Consider the following 17,987-nt stretch of genomic DNA (forward strand, 5'->3'; position numbering starts at 1 on the left):
ACGGTATGGGTGATAAAGGTAAAAAGAAAATAATTTTGTGTTTATCTCTATACATAGGATTCTTGCCTTTTCTCAAGCATTTCCATTTACTTAAATTATATTACACCCATGCATGACGTTGCATGACTTCATAATAACATATATTTCACGAATACACTTGATAGTAGTATTAGGAAAATTAAAGAAGGTGAATATAATTATACGTATAGATCTCTATACCAATAACGCTCCTGCATGCGCACTTGAATAAATTTTTGCGAAATATATTATTTTTTCCGTCAACCGACTATTTGGTTTGACAAGACATGTTCGTAGTAGAGATCGTCATGCAAGCAAACATTCTTTTCAACAGCTAAAAGTCCAGACATTATATAAAGACAGCAAGAGGAATTGCAAAGGCCTGAACAAAAGCGTTTTTATTTTTACCAAAATAAATTAGTTATTATTTAAGAAATGTATATGAATATTCACCCACCCCCTCCTCCCAATTATCGTTCTAGTTACGCCACTGAGCACACGCAAGCACTATGGCACTTAGTATCCAGTTTGTGTCTTGCTCACGCACGCAATCCTGGTGTGTGCAGGAACTTTTTCACGGGGGTACAAAAGGCGTAGAATTGCCTAGAATGACGCGTGCGCTTCTGAAAAGTTTCGGACACGAACTGAACATTAGCAAAATGCAAAGAATGAGAAGTCTAGTATAATGTCGATTCTGGTATATAATGTCTATTTATAGGTATGTTTCTATTATTGGCATTTTTGCGGGCTACTCCTGTTACTCAGGCAAACTCGTTGATATGGCGCGCGTCGGAAAGAACGTTACTGATCGATATTGTTAATTTACAGTAAAGACACTCAAATCCGACAGAGTGATGTGAATACTTGTAAAAATAGATCTATCCTTGAATATATATATATATATATATATATATATATATATATATATATATATATATATATATATAAATAGAATGTAAAAATAGATATATCCTTCTCGGAAGTGTCAAACTGCATTATTTTGACATTTTTCGACCAACGGATGATAGCTATAATTATATACTCGGGTCAATAGAACCCGAAGTCAATTGAAGAACTGAAGTTTCTCTGCGGAGTTTTTGAAATCTTTCCTGCTGTCAGACTACAAACTGAGGTAAACTTTAGACTTATTGTCTGGGCCGTAACTAGAACAATAATAGAGGGGGGGGGGATTTATTCATATATTCAGTTCTGCCCGGCGGATTTCTTTTGTAAGTGCAATAGCGCTCACAATGGAAATCCGTCAGGCAGAACTTTTCAGGTTTCCCGTCCATACAAAAAATTTTCGATCGCACATGATCTCTTACTCTCTAACTCTCAAACAATTTCTATGTTTTCATCTTTCAGAAGATTGCCCCGTGGATGGCATTTGTTTAGAAATTGAGTGTCATGACAACTACTATGAATGTCCTGAGTATTTTTGTTCGCATCCTTGGCAAACTTGCTGTTGTTAAGTATCGTTCTTTGTGCTATGTTGATTACCAATTTTTACACTAGGTGACAACTATTTCAAGAGAAAAATTAAACCTGACAATTTCATGGTAACACGGAAAACGATATCACAAAGAAAAGAGTAAAAATGATGGGAGAAAGTGATTCTTCCTTGATTTCCTGATCAAGGACTAATTTCTTAATTAATTAACAGCAAAAACGTCAGAGCTATGTTTTATAAGCTCTTTATATAATATTTAACGCAATTATTAAACTTTTTTTTCAGCCAATATTAACGTGGAAAATAAAAGTGGAATAGTCTAATCAAGCCGTTATAAAATGTAACCTGTTCAGTTTACATTGATTAATTAAAGGGGTTGATAAAGATTACAGTGTATGTTTGAGTGAATAACCGAATTTTTTGGACAGCTACTGTCATATACATATTGCATGCTATTTCGATTTTAAAATCCAATCAACGTAAACTATACTAATTGGAGCATAATCCTAGCTGAAATGTCGCACGCTTTCACATTTTCTTGGATTTAAACTATAGCTCAGATCAATAATTTGGAAGTAAAGCGAACAAATTTGTCTAGAGGGAACTTTGGAGCTTAAAAGAGTAGAATGGAAACAGTCTGTATGATCTTTTCACAACGATCCTCCAGCAAAGTTTGCAAAACTGAGCATTAATTTTTATACTTTAATACTATGTATCATCCACAGAGCCGTCGCTAGAAGTTTAATTGGGGGAGGGGTGCATATTCGTATATTCGTCTTATGCCTGACTGTTTTCGTTTATAAGCTATTGTTTCTAGACGATAATCCAATACGACAACATAAATATCCTTATATTAAAAAACTTATAATGTACGAGAGCGTCCAGATAAACTTTTGGATGTATCCGAGCCACTCGCCTTGCATTACTTGGCAAAAGTAATGCCTTCTCGAAAGACAAAAAAATTATCCTAAAAATTAATTTTGAGTGAATATATGAATGAATATGGCATGAATATATGCATTAATATGCCCCCCCCCCCGCAATTATCGTTGCTTTCTTCGCCACTGACGTCGGTATGACCTCGGTTCAACCGCGATCAGACGGAGGTTTGACCTAGGTTAACAGCGGTTTTTGTTAGGTTATTTCTGGACAGTACTTTATATACTTTTAGATCTATAGCACAGAATATATAGACATTATACTGACTATTCAGTCTATTACGTGTCTTAAGGCATTTTTCTATTATTTGCAGGTTTGCAGGTTACTCATATTACTTAGGGAAATTGGTTAATATGGCGGCCATCGCGCGGAAAGAACGTTACTGATCGATATTGTTAATATACAGACGAGACACATATATCCGACAGAGTAAGGTGTGAATACTTGTAAAAATAGATATAATCAAAAGAAATCATTCGGGCATAAGACGAATATATAAATATTCACCCCCCCAATTAAGCTTCTAGCTACGGCTCTGAATAGAATGTAAAAACAGATATATCCTCCTCGGAAGTGTCAAACTGCATTATTTTTGACATTTTTGGCTAACGGATGATAGCTAAATATACTCGGGTCAATTGAACTCTAAGTCATTGACGAACTAAAGTTTTTATAATATTTACTGTTGTCAGATTACAAACTGAGGTAAGCTCCAGCTTGTGTTTTAATAGTTTGGATGTTTATTTATTTGAATAGTTTTCAGTTTCTTACTATCTGGGGCCATTAAACGGTGGATAAGTCAAAACTAAATAATAACACTCTTACATCTCTTTTCAATGAGTCAATTTGAATATTATGCACTGAATAAGTAGTTGTAAACAGTATCGTTGTATTAAGGTTAAAAACATTTCGTTTTATATTTCGTTTTAATTGGGGCAGGGGTGCATATTCGTATATTCGTCTTATGCCCGACTGTTTTCGTTTATAAGCTATTGTTTCTAGACGGTTGTACCAGTCAGCTAATTTTGATATAGCTCAGTGGGTTGTACCAGCAATTAATAATATCGTACGAACAGCCGGTTTATGTATATATACTGCTAAGTTAGGGACGAATATATTGGCATTCTAGCAAGATTGTACACACAAAATCTTAAAATAACGAAGTATTTTAATTTGAGAGGGCGTTACTCATCGGCGCTCCGATATCGAACACGAAAGCATAATTAAAAATATACTTATATATAATAAATGGCTTTAACTGCATGTTCGAATGTATCTCTAAGAAGAAAATACCACTCTGGAATGATCAACGCACTTCAAAGACGCTTTTGTGTTATACGACAGACTGAATTAACAGTGCATGTAAAAGTTATTAATTTTATTGTTGGAGATACATGCATGCTAATGTATGAGATACAGAAACCATATATGAGTCCCTTTCACGGGATAAGTTACATCTGATATATATGATTCCAAAAATGAAGAGGTGAGTCATTTTTGCATTTCTTTTGATGAAGAACATTTGCATGATAAACATAAAAGTCCTAACACACTATAATATGGTGCACAGAATGGCTAATATCCAACGAGCATGTATTTGAGTATTTCTAGTATCATATTACTCAAACAAAAAATTTTTTCATTTCGTTGAACATTGAAAATTTTACATAATAATACTTCGTTTTAAGAAACTAGATTTCTTCAAAGTTTAAAAATAAGAGAAACAACTATGTCAAATTTCCAGAAGGTATGCATGATGCTAAGTTTTACGACTTTCAATGAAAGCTCGTGGTATGTGCTTCTGCACCCTGATGAAATGTCCTCCAAATGGTTGCGTTAATTGCATTTCAAAATCAAGTATCATAAATCAGTAGCTATATGCAAGTAACTTTTGAAAAAATTCGGTTATTTGCTCAAATAATAGACTGGACTTTTTTATCAACCACTTTATTAATCAATGTAAACGGACAAGTTACATTTCATAACTGCTTAATTAGATTATTCCAGCTTCATTTTCTACCTCAAAATGGGCTAAAAAAAAGATTTTCGTTAAACTAATATTGAAATCAAACAAGGATCATTTAACCCCAAAACCCGCACAGAATTCGAATAAATATGTTCATTTTAACTTTGTTTTTTGCGGTATATATCGTTCTCCGTGTTACGAGAAAATTGTCAGGTTTAATTTCTCTTTTAAAATAGTTGTCATTCGGTTAAAAAATTGGTCATAATACATACCAACAGCAAAGTTCAAATCCTGGACAAACATATTCAGGGCATGGATAGAATCCTGGAGGACACACGAGGCGTGGAGGAATACACACACCGCCCACAAATGAACATGGAACTGAAATATGAGAAGATATAGAAAGTATGTGAGCGATATAAAGTGAGTGATCGTGAGAGAAATTGAGAATTTTTTTGTGGGCGAGTAACCCGACAATTATACTGTGAACGTTTCATGCATACGGCCACCAAATGCCCTTTTTCCCAATACCAGCATTTTTATGACAACTGCATGCTTTATTTTTTTAATTATAGTACAAAATAGTGGCCTACCTTGAGAAGATTTACGGTCATCAGCATCAGAAAATGCCACGAAAAGTATCAACAACAGACAAACATTCAGACGGAAATCCATTTGTGCAGAGAATATATCTGTAGAGATTAACATTAAGACATGCATATAGATAAATAACATAAACCAAAGAGAACAGATTAAAAATTCGACATGAATTTGATGATTTTGTTATATTGTAGGCTATAATTGATTACTGCAGCCGTATCGGAAAAACTGCGGATTATATAAGCCCGGTTGTAGTGCTCTCGGAATCTGGCTGTAAGGTTTTAACGGGAACATCTTACATACAACGTTTGCTCGCTTGATTTACTAGAAACTCACATTTTGAAACATTTATACGATGAAGGCGAGTGACCTAAAATGTGTCCCCCTTGCAAGGTTATGAATATCGCCATTTACCAACCAAAAAGCGACTTTCATACCATAACCTTCGAAATCGAGACAGGATTTAGCTACGTTGATTATAATTATATAACCTCGAAATTGAAGTATGTTAGATTTTTATTCTGTTTAAGATACCGCGGTTAGGAAATATACTACATTTGGCAAAAACATATGTTTCTTGAATAAATCGACCACAATATTGCCTGAAAATCCGGGGTTTTTTCTCACTTGGTTGATTGGAATCTGCTTAATTAATAATTCAAGAATAAAAAGGGATTTAAATCTCCCTCTTTGCCTTTTTATGATGGTCGCGGACTTCTCAAACGTCTCGTTTTATATATATATATATATATATGTAGTATAGATGAAATTAATTAATTCTTAACAATTCGAATGAGTGTATTGGATTTTTTGCAGCAGTTGCATGCAAATGTTATAAAGTATTTCTTCGCTTTTATATCCTTTGCTTTGGTTCTATTTTAGAACGAAGTGTAGCGAGCAATATATATGTATATATATATATATATATATATATATATATATATATATATATATATATATATATATATATATATATATATATCCAAATTTTTTAATATTTCATTGATTTTATTTTATAAATTGCTCTATTAAATTTTGATATCGTGCTCTTTCAACTTGGATACTTTACTGATATATATATATATAAAGGTAACATGGCATACCTGAGATCCCTAAGACCTCAAATTTAAAGCTATTTATTTAAACACAAACAGAAGCTTACCTCAGTTTGTAGACCAAAAGATGATTTGAAAACTTCTCAAAGAAACTTCGGTTCGGTAATACATCAGGGTTCTTTTGACGCGTGTATATATGCTATCCGTTGTACTGAAAATGTCAAAAATAATGCACTTTCACACTTGCGATAAGTGTTTTTACATTCTTTATGATTACTTTAAACGTCTATTCTTATACAAGTATTCACATCACTCTGTCGGATACGAGTGTCTCGGCTGTAAATTAACAATATCGATCAGTAGCGTTCTTCCGATAGCCGCCAGATTAACGATGCCTGAGTAATAATGAGTACAACCTTCAAATCTGCCCGTAATAAAAAAATGCCTTTAATTTATAGATATAAGAGAATATGAATTATGCTGTTCGCATGCTAGGGAGTTTTAGATGCATGTTGACAACGGACTGATTGCCAATACTAAATACTTCTCATTTCAAATTCATCTCGGATGAATTTACACGACATACAAGCTGATTTGATATCAAGGTTATTTTACATTTATCATCGGGCTGGTTTATCATCGCTTATTATAGATCCATTTAACGAAGTCATAATATCGCGTCGAATGCAAATCACAATCATGTGATAAACCATAAGTTTTACGATCATCTCATCATCAATATTGTTTGAATTGCATTCGTTGGAACCAAATATAGTATAGTCTATAGAACATTCTCGAGTTGTGATTCGGCATTATTTTTGCCACATCTGATGCAAGGGCGGTGACTTATATAGATACGTTTAAGTGTTTACGTAGAAGTTTTCAGACATAAGCATGAATTTCCGCAACATTTCACAACGTCTTAGAAGGGCATTGATCATACATTTTCAATAGTAGCTTTCTTAATTTGGCTTATTTTCCTCATATTTACATTAACTGCAAGTCTATTTATGTTTTCTTGGATACCGGAGTGTCTCGTCCCTAAATTAAAAAATAATGTCGATATAGATAACCCTCTTTCTGCGTTAAAAGTTTTGTATATGCACACGCAATATTTTATATCTATATATATAATTTATAATGGCGAACTTTAAAGCACCATTATGTACATAGAAATTGAAAAGCTGCATGGTAATATCTATGCCCCATTATGTTAATTGTATGACAGCGGGAGATTAAAAGAGCGGCGAATTTCAGTATCATATTTGTTCAGGTGCTTGTATCTTGACTTCCAAAATAACATTTCTTATTATAATTTACTTGTCTCAGTTCATCAGCTATTCAAAGTTATTGATTTTTTTAAACTTTTTAAGCAAATCTGAGAAGGTGTTCAAAGAAAGGACTTCTAAATTAAAAAGAACTGTTATTCGGTATCTAGAAATACACGTGTAATGTGAACGAATATATTGGCTACTAAAAATTGGCCGCTCTTTTCATCTGCAGCCATATTCGTCAATGAAAAGACGTTGTCGGAAAGGGTAATGATACGTGCACCTGCAAAGACTTGTGCATGCATCTCTGTATACTGGTATTGAAACATATCATAACACAGTCAGGTGCAAGTTTGAAGGTAAAACAGTGTTATGGGTATGGGTGATAAAGGTAAAAAGAAAATAATTTTGTGTTTATTTCTATACATAGGATTCTTGCCTTTTCTCAAGCATTTCCATTTACTTAAATTATATTAGACCCATGCATGACGTTGCATGACTTCATAATAACATATATTTCACGTATACACTTGATAGTAGTATTAGGAAAATTAAAGAAGGTCAATATAATTATATGTATAGATCTCTATACCAATAACGCTCCTGCATGCGCACTTGAATAAATCTTTGCGAAATATATATTTCTTTCCGTCTACCGACTGTTTGGTTTGACAAGACATGTTCGTAGTAGAGATCGTCATGCAAGCAAACATTCTTTTCAACAGCTAAAAGTCCAGTCATTATATAAAGACAGCAAGAGGAATTGCACAGGCCTGAACAAAAGCGTTTTTTTTTTACCAAAATAAATTAGTTATATTAAGAAATGTATATGAATATTCACCCACCCCCCCTCCCAATTATCGTTCTAGTTACGCCACTGAGCACACGCAAGCACTATGGCACTTAGTATCCAGTTTGTGTCTTGCTCACGCACGCAATCCTGGTGTGTGCAGGAACTTTTTCACGGGGGTACAAAAGGCGTAGAATTGCCTAGAATGACGCGTGCGCTTCTGAAAAGTTTCGGACACGAACTGAACATTAGCAAAATGCAAAGAATGAGAAGTCTAGCATAATGTCGATTCTGGTATATAATGTCTATTTATAGGTATGTTTCTATTATTGGCAGTTTTGCGGGCTACTCATGTTACCCAGGCAAACTCGTTGATATGGCGCGCGTCGGAAAGAACGTTACTGATCGATATTGTTAATTTACAGTAAAGACACTCAAATCCGAGAGAGTGATGTGAATACTTGTAAAAATAGATCTATCCTTGAATATATATATATATATATTAATATATATATATATATATATATATATATATATATATATATAAATACAATGTAAAATAAGTATAATTTATCTTGAATGAAAGCATATAAATAGAATGTAAAAATAGATATATCCTTGAATATAAATATATAAATAGAATGCAAAATAGGTATAATTTATCGTGAATGAAAGGATATAAATAGAATGTAAAAATAGATATATCCTTCCCGGAAGTGTCAAACTGCATTATTTTGACATTTTTCGACCAACGGATGATAGCTATAATTATATACTCGGGTCAATAGAACCCGAAGTCAATTGAAGAACTGAAGTTTCTCTGCGGAGTTTTTGAAATCTTTCCTGCTGTCAGACTACAAACTGAGGTAAACTTTACACTTATGGTCTGGGCCGTAACTAGAACAATTATAGATGGTTGGGGGTATTTATTCATATATTCAGTTCTGCCCGGCGGGTTTCTTTTGTAAGTGCAATAGCACTCACAATGGAAATCCGTCGGGCAGAACTTTTCAGGTTTCCCGTCCATACAAAGAATTTTCGATCGCTCATGATCTCTTACTCTCTAACTCTCAAACACTTTCTCTGTTTTCATCTTTCAGAAGATTGCCCCGTGGATGGCATTTGTTTAGAAATTGAGTGTCATGACAACTACTATGAATGTCCTGAGTATTTTTGTTCGCATCCTTGGCAAACTTGCTGTTGTTAAGTATCGTTTTTTGTGCTATGTTGATTACCAATTTTTACACTAGGTGACAACTATTTCAAGAGAAAAATTAAACCTGACAATTTCATGCTAACACGGAAAACGATATCACAAAGAAAAGAGTAAAAATGATGGGAGAAAGTGATTCTTCCTTGATTTCCTGATCAAGGACTAATTTTTTAATTTAACAGTAAAAACGTCCGAGTTATGTTTAATAAGCTCTTTTTATAATATTTAACGCAATTATTAAACCTTTTTTTTCAGCCCATATTAACGTGGAAAATAAGAGAGGAATAGTCTAATTAAGCCGTTATAAAATGGAACCTGTTCAGTTTATATTGAATAATTAAAGGGGTTGATAAAAATTACAGTGTATATTTGAGTGAATAACCGAATTTTTTTACAGCTACTGTCTTATGCATACTGCAAGCTATTTTGATTTTAAAATCCAATCAATGTAAGCTATACTAATTGGAGCATAATCCTAGGTAGTAGTTAACAAGGCTACTTCATCTAAAATCACTGAAATCTCGCACGCTTTCACCTTTTCTTGGATTTAAACTATAGCTCAGATCAATAATTTGGAAGTACAGCGAACAAAATATGTCTAGAGGAACTTTGGAGCATAAAAAAGTAAAATGGAAACAGTTTGTATGATCTTTTCACAACCATCCTCCAGCAAAGTTTGCGAAACTTAGCATTAATTTTTATACTGTAATACTATGTATCATCCACAGAGCCGTCGCTAGAAGTTTAATTGGGGGAGGGGTGCATATTCGTATATTTGTCTTATGCCTGACTGTTTTCGTTTATAAGCTATTGTTTCTAGACGATAATCCAATACGACAACATAAATATCCTTATATTAAAAAAACTTATAATGTACGAGAACGTCCAGATAAACTTTTGGATGTATCCAAGCCACTCGCCTTGCATTACTTGGCAAAAGTAATGCCTTCTCGAAAGACAAAAAAATTATCCTAAAAATTAATTTTGAGTGAATATATGAATGAATATGGTATGAATATATGCATTAATATGCCCCCCCCCCCGCAATTATCGTTGCTTGCTTCGCCACTGACGTCGGTATGACCTCGGTTCAACCGCGATCAGACGGAGGTTTGACCTAGGTTAACAGCAGTTTTTGTTAGGTTATTTCTGGACAGTACTTTATATACTTTTAGATCTATAGCACAGAATATATAGACATTATACTGACTATTCAGTCTATTACGTGTCTTAAGGCATTTTTCTATTATTTGCAGGTTTGCAGGTTACTCATATTACTTAGGGAAATTGGTTAATATGGCGGCCATCGCGCGGAAAGAACGTTACTGATCGATATTGTTAATATACAGACGAGACACATATATCCGACAGAGTAAGGAGTGAATACTTGTAAAAATAGATATATCCTTGCATATGAATATATAAATAGAATGTAAAATAGGTCTATTTTGAATGAAAACATATAAATAGAAAATATAGAATGTAAAAACAGATATATCCTCCTCGGAAGTGTCAAACTGCATTATTTTTGACATTTTTGGCTAACGGATGATAGCTAAATATACTCGGGTCAATTGAACTCTAAGTCATTGACGAACTAAAGTTTTTAAAATATTTACTGTTGTCAGATTACAAACTGAGGTAAGCTCCAGCTTGTGTTTTAATAGTTTGGATGTTTATTTATTTGAATAGTTTTCAGTTTCTTACTATCTGCATGGGGCCATTAAACGGTGGATAAGTCAAAACTAAATAATAACACTCTTACATCTCTTTTCAATAAGTCAATTTGAATATTATGCACTGAATATGTAGTTGTAAACAGTATCGTTGTATTAGTGAACATGCACAATTCAACGAGAACGAACGACTATGCAGTTATGTTAATAAGGGCTATGTTAATATAAAACAAAACACATTTGTACCAAACTGCTTGTACACATTTATAAATACATAATTACAAAGATCTTAATTTTTGGATAATGAAAATAATGTCGAAATGACGTTCAACCATTACACATTTGATGTTAGGGTTTTGGGTTTACGGGTAGCGATATTTTACTCATTGAATTTCTCTGTAATTATTCACATGTTTAATCATGCAATTTTTGTTTGGCTCGACCTTTTACAAATAAATTGAACAGCCATGCTATAATTATGCTGTGTTTTCTTTGGGGATTTATCTCTATACATTCATACGGTTTAAGTGTTTTCAAAACAACACAATTGTTTTCTGAGATGGATGGCTTAGAATCAACCTTGACTGGTTTGGACTTGATGACTTGTTGACAGTTTTATTCAATGTTTTATTTTCTGTATACTTATATACCTGCGATTAGAACAAGTATTGGAAAATCGGAAGAAAACTACATAATATTGAACGATGAGATAAGGCCCTTTGTTGCAATCATCCACCTTGCTAATTGAGAGTTTCAACAAATTGGTAGCCCTTGCGGCCTTAAAATTATGCTCCTTTCTTTGTTTCCTAACCTTACAACTTGACGAGGAGGTATTGTCCGTAGCAAAGTCAAAGCTGTTTGCAGAATATTTTAAAAGCATTTACTGATTACATAACAAGCAAAGGGCTATACACAACTCTCAAGAGTGCATTGCTTAAAATCGTCTGGGTTTGAGGTTTTATTTCTTCCTTGTTGGTGAATTGTTTATGCTAATCAGCTTGGAACGGAATAAAATTATCACATTCGTCTAAGTGCTTGTCGAAAATTCATATTTAAGGTCTCATCCAGTAGCCACGCGAGTTCAAACAAGTGCAGACAACTGAGTCGCTCGGTTAATGAGGCTACTCGTTCGTTCTTGTTGAATTGTGCATGTTCACTATTAAGGTTAAAAACATTTCGTTTTATATTTCGTTTTAATTGGGGCAGGGGTGCATATTCGTATATTCGTCTTATGCCCGACTGTTTTCGTTTATAAGCTATTGTTTCTAGACGGTTGTACCGGTCAGCTAATTTTGATATAGCTCAGTGGGTTGCGGTACCAGCAATTAATAATATCGTACGAATAGCCGGTTTATGTATATATACTGCTAAGTTAGGGACGAATATATAGGCATTCTAGCAAGATTGTACACACAAAATCTTAAAATAACGAAGTATTTTAATTTGAGAGGGCGTTATTCATCGGCGCTCCGATATCGAACACGAAAGCATAATTAAAAATATGCTTATATATAATAAATGGCTTTAACTGCATGTTCGAATGTATCTCTAAGAAGAAAATACCACTCTGGAATGATCAACGCACTTCAAAGACGCTTTTGTGTTATACGACAGACTGAATTAATAGTGCATGTAAAAGTTATTAATTTTATTGTTGGAGATACATGCATGCTAATGTATGAGATACAAAAACCATATATGAGTCCCTTTCACGGGATAAGTTACATCTGATATATATGATTCCAAAAATGAAGAGGTGAGTCATTTTTGCATTTCTTTTGATGAAGAACATTTGCATGATAAACATAAAAGTCCTAACACACTATAATATGGTGCACAGAATGGCTAATATCCAACGAGCATGTATTTGAGTATTTCTAGTATCTTATTACTCGAACAAAAAATTTTTTCATTCCGTTGAACATTGAAAATTTTACATAATAATACTTCGTTTTAAGAAACTAGATTTCTTCAAAGTTTAAAAATAAGAGAAACAACTATGTCAAATTTCCAGAAGGTATGCATGATGCTAAGTTTTACGACTTTCAAAGAAAGCTCGTGGTATATGCTTCTGCACCCGGATGAAATGTCCTCCAAATGGTTGCGTTAATTGCATTTTAAAATCGAGTATCATAAATCAATAGCTATATGCAAGTAACTTTTGAAAAAATTCGGTTATTCGCTGAAATAATAGACTGGACTTTTTTATCAACCTCTTTATTAATCAATGTAAACGGACAAGTTACATTTCATAACTGCTTAATTAGATTATTCCAGCTTCATTTTCTACCTCAAAACGGGCTAAAAAAAAGATTTTCGTTAAACTAATATTGAAATCAAATAAGGATCATTTAACCCCATAACCCGCACAGAATTCGAATAAATATGTTCATTTTAACTTTGTTTTTTGCGGTATATATCGTTCTCCGTGTTACGAGAAAATTGTCAGGTTTAATTTCTATTTTAAAATAGTTGTCATTCGGTTAAAAAATTGGTCATAGTACATACCAACAGCAAAGTTGAAATCCTGGACAAAGATGTTGAGGGCATGGAGTGTGTGTTGGAGGACACAGGAAGCGTGGAGGAATACACACACCGCCCACAACTGTACATGAAACTGAAATATGAGAAGATATAGAAAGTATGTGAGCGATATAAAGTGAGTGATCGTGAGAGAAATTGAGAATTTTTTTGTGGGCGAGTAACCCGACAATTATACTGTGAACGTTTCATGCATACGGCCACCAAATGCCCTTTTTCCCAATACCAGCATTTTTATGACAACTGCATGCTTTATTTTTTTAATTATAGTACAAAATAGTGGCCTACCTTGAGAAGATTTACGGTCATCAGCATCAGAAAATGCCACGAAAAGTATCAACAACAGACAAACATTCAGACGGAAATCCATTTGTGCAGAGAATATATCTGTAGAGATTAACATTAAGACATGCATATAGATAAATAACATAAACCAAAGAGAACAGATTGAAAATACGACATGAATTTGATGATTTTGTTATATTGTAGGCTATAATTGATTACTGCAGCCGTATCGGAAAAACTGCGGATTATATAAGCCCGGTTGTAGTGCTCTCGGAATCTGGCTGTAAGGTTTTAACGGGAACATCTTACATACAACGTTTGCTCGCTTGATTTACTAGAAACTCACATTTTGAAACATTTATACGATGAAGGCGAGTGACCAAAAATGTGTCCCCCTTGCAAGGTTATGAATATCGCCATTTACCAACCAAAAAGCGACTTTCATACCATAACCTTCGAAATCGAGACAGGATTTAGCTACGTTGATTATAATTATATAACCTCGAAATTGAAGTATGTTATTCTGTTTAAGATACCGCGGTTAGGATATACTACATTTGGCAAAAACATATGTTTCTTGAATAAATCGACCACAATATTGCCTGAAAATCCGGGGTTTTTTCTCACTTGGTTGATTGGAATCTGCTTAATTAATACAAGAATAAAAAGGGATTTAAATCTCCCTCTTTGCCTTTTTATGATGGTCGCGGACTTCTCAAACGTCTCGTTTTATATATATATATATATATATATATATATGTAGTATAGATGAAATTAATTAATTCTTAACAATTCGAATGAGTGTATTGGATTTTTTGCAGCAGTTGCATGCAAATGTTATAAAGTATTTCTTCGCTTTTATATCCTTTGCTTTGGTTCTATTTTAGAACGAAGTGTAGCGAGCAATATATATGTATATATATAATATATATATATATATATATATATATATATATATATATATATATATATATATATCCAAATTTTTTAATATTTCATTGATTTTATTTTATAAATTGCTCTATTAAATTTTGATATCGTGCTCTTTCAACTTGGATACTTTACTGATATATATATATATAAAGGTAACATGGCATACCTGAGATCCCTAAGACCTCAAATTTAAAGCTATTTATTTAAACACAAACAGAAGCTTACCTCAGTTTGTAGACCAAAAGATGATTTGAAAACTTCTCAAAGAAACTTCGGTTCGGTAATACATCAGGGTTCTTTTGACGCGTGTATATATGCTATCCGTTGTACTGAAAATGTCAAAAATAATGCACTTTCACACTTGCGATAAGTGTTTTTACATTCTTTATGATTACTTTAAACGTCTATTCTTATACAAGTATTCACATCACTCTGTCGGATACGAGTGTCTCGGCTGTAAATTAACAATATCGATCAGTAGCGTTCTTCCGATAGCCGCCAGATTAACGATGCCTGAGTAATAATGAGTACAACCTTCAAATCTGCCCGTAATAAAAAAATGCCTTTAATTTATAGATATAAGAGAATATGAATTATGCTGTTCGCATGCTAGGGAGTTTTAGATGCATGTTGACAACGGACTGATTGCCAATACTAAATACTTCTCATTTCAAATTCATCTCGGATGAATTTACACGACATACAAGCTGATTTGATATCAAGGTTATTTTACATTTATCATCGGGCTGGTTTATCATCGCTTATTATAGATCCATTTAACGAAGTCATAATATCGCGTCGAATGCAAATCACAATCATGTGATAAACCATAAGTTTTACGATCATCTCATCATCAATATTGTTTGAATTGCATTCGTTGGAACCAAATATAGTATAGTCTATAGAACATTCTCGAGTTGTGATTCGGCATTATTTTTGCCACATCTGATGCAAGGGCGGTGACTTATATAGATACGTTTAAGTGTTTACGTAGAAGTTTTCAGACATAAGCATGAATTTCCGCAACATTTCACAACGTCTTAGAAGAGCATTGATCATACATTTTCAATAGTAGCTTTCTTAATTTGGCTTATTTTCCTCATATTTACATTAACTGCAAGTCTATTTATGTTTTCTTGGATACCGGAGTGTCTCGTCCCTAAATTAAAAAATAATGTCGATATAGATAACCCTCTTTCTGCGTTAAAAGTTTTGTATATGCACACGCAATATTTTATATCTATATATATAATTTATAATGGCGAACTTTAAAGCACCATTATGTACATAGAAATTGAAAAGCTGCATGGTAATATCTATGCCCCATTATGTTAATTGTATGACAGCGGGAGATTAAAAGAGCGGCGAATTTCAGTATCATATTTGTTCAGATGCTTGTATTACAGACGAGTATCTTGACTTCCAAAATAACATTTCTTATTATAATTTACGTGTCTCAGTTCATCAGCTATTCAAAATTATTGATTTTTTTAAGCTTTTTAACCAAATCTGAGAAGGTGTTCAAAGAAAGGATTTCTAAATTAAAAAGAACTGTTATTCGGTATTTAGAAATACACGTGTAATGAGAACGAATATATTGGCTACTAAAAATTGGCTGCTCTTTTCATCTGCAGCCATATTTGTCAATGAAAAGACGTTGTCGGAAAGGTTAATGATACGTGCACCTGCAAAGACTTGCGCATGCATCTCTGTACACTGGTATTGAAACATACCATAACACATTCATGTGAAAGTTTTAAGATGAAACAGTGTTAACGGTATTGGTTATAAATGTAAAAAGAAAATAATTTTGTGTTTATCTCTATACATAGGATTCTTGCCTTTTTTTAAGCATTTCCATTTACTTAAATTATATTAGACCCATGCATGACGTTGCATGACTTCATAATAACATATATTTCACGAATACACTTGATAGCAGTATTAGGAAAATTAAAGAAGGTGAATATAATTATACGTATAGATCTCTATACCAATAACCCTCCTGCATGCGCACTTTGGTTCGACAAGACATGTTCGTAGTAGAGATCGTCATGCAAGCAAACATTCTTTTGAACAGCTTAAAGTCCAGTTATTATATAAAGACAGCAAGAGGAATTGCACAGGCCTGAACAAAAGCGTTTTTATTTTTACCTAAATAAATTAGTTATTATATAAGAAATTTATATGAATATTCACCCCCCCCCCTCCCAATTATCGTTCTAGTTACGCCACTGAGCACACGCAAGCACTATGGCACTTAGTATCCAGTTTGTGTCTTGCTCACGCACGCAATCCTGGTGTGTGCAGGAACTTTTTCACGGGGGTACAAAAGGCGTAGAATTGCCTAGAATGACGCGTGCGCTTCTGAAAAGTTTCGGACACGAACAGAACATTAGCAAAATGCAAGGAATGAGAAGTCTAGTATAATGTCTATTCTGGTATATAATGTCTTTTTATAGGTATGTTTCTATTATTGGCAGTTTTGCGGGCTACTCCTATTACTCAGGCAAACTCGTTGATATGGCGCGCGTCGGAAAGAACGTCACTGATCGATATTGTTAATTTACAGTCAAGACACTCAAATCCGACAGAGTGATGTGAAAACTTGTAAAAATAGATATATCCTTGAATATAAATATATAAATAGTATGTAAAATAAGTATAATTTATCTTGAATGAAAGCATATAAATAGAATGTAATAGATATATCATTGAATATAAATATATAAATAGAATGCAAAATAGGTATAATTTATCTTGAATGAAAGCATATAGATAGAATGTAATAGATATATCATTGAATATAAATATATAAATAGAATGCAAAATAGGTATAATTAATCTTGAATGAAAGCATATAAATAGAATGTAAAAATAGATATATCCTTCTCGGAAGTGTTAAACTGCATTATTTTGACATTTTTCGACTAACGGATGATAGCTATAATTATGTACTCGGGTCAATAGATCCCGAAGTATACTTATTTTGCATTCTATTTATATATTATTTTCAATGATGTATCTATTTTAACTTTCTATTTATATGCTTTCATTCAAGACAAATTATACTTATTTTGCATTCTATTTATATATTTATATTCCAGGATATATCTATTTTTACAAGTATTCACATCACTCTGTCGGATTTGAGTGTCTTTACTGTAAATTAACAATATCGATCAGTAACGTTCTTTCCGACGCGCGCCATATCAACGAGTTTGCCTGGGTAACATGAGTAGCCCGCAAA

The 17,987-nt window shown here is 33.2% G+C and overlaps 1 long non-coding RNA gene across 1 annotated transcript; it reads right to left on the reverse strand.

The window, feature by feature from the left end:
- Positions 1-4,349: 4,349 nt before the first annotated feature.
- On the reverse strand, positions 4,350-6,231 carry LOC114536129. The gene is made up of 4 exons (XR_003688397.1): positions 6,136-6,231; positions 4,967-5,065; positions 4,646-4,754; positions 4,350-4,438 (listed from the first exon to the last, which is right to left on the reverse strand). It is a non-coding gene; the product is annotated as an uncharacterized LOC114536129 (long non-coding RNA).
- Between the last annotated feature and the right edge of the window lie 11,756 nt (positions 6,232-17,987).

This window comes from Dendronephthya gigantea, unplaced genomic scaffold, assembly GCF_004324835.1.
Source record: "Dendronephthya gigantea isolate DGI-Jeju-01 unplaced genomic scaffold, DenGig_1.0 000130F, whole genome shotgun sequence".
NCBI lineage: Eukaryota > Metazoa > Cnidaria > Anthozoa > Malacalcyonacea > Nephtheidae > Dendronephthya > Dendronephthya gigantea.